We start from the raw sequence: 311 nt of genomic DNA, 5'->3' as shown, positions 1-311 counted from the left end.
TGTTGGCCAGGCTGGTCTCGAACTCCTGATCTCATGATCCGCCCGCCTCGGCCTCCCAAAGTGCTAAGATTACAGGCGTGAACCACCGCGCCCGGCACCCACACCTCTTTTCTTCACATTCTTCAACCTTTGGCAAATTACAGCTCCTCTCTGGGCCCCAGTTTCCTCCTCTACATAAGAAGGAGATTGGCTCTCAATGCTGGTTGAATCCTTGGGGAGGCTTTTAAAAACCGGTAATGACAAAAAGCAAAACGCCGGTGCCTGGGCCCCATTTTCTGAGATTCTGATTCAATTAGCCAGGTGGTGGTCGT

This window comes from Piliocolobus tephrosceles, chromosome 2 (genome assembly GCF_002776525.5).
Source record: "Piliocolobus tephrosceles isolate RC106 chromosome 2, ASM277652v3, whole genome shotgun sequence".
Classification (NCBI taxonomy): Eukaryota; Metazoa; Chordata; class Mammalia; order Primates; family Cercopithecidae; genus Piliocolobus; species Piliocolobus tephrosceles.
This window is presented reverse-complemented; position numbering follows the sequence as displayed.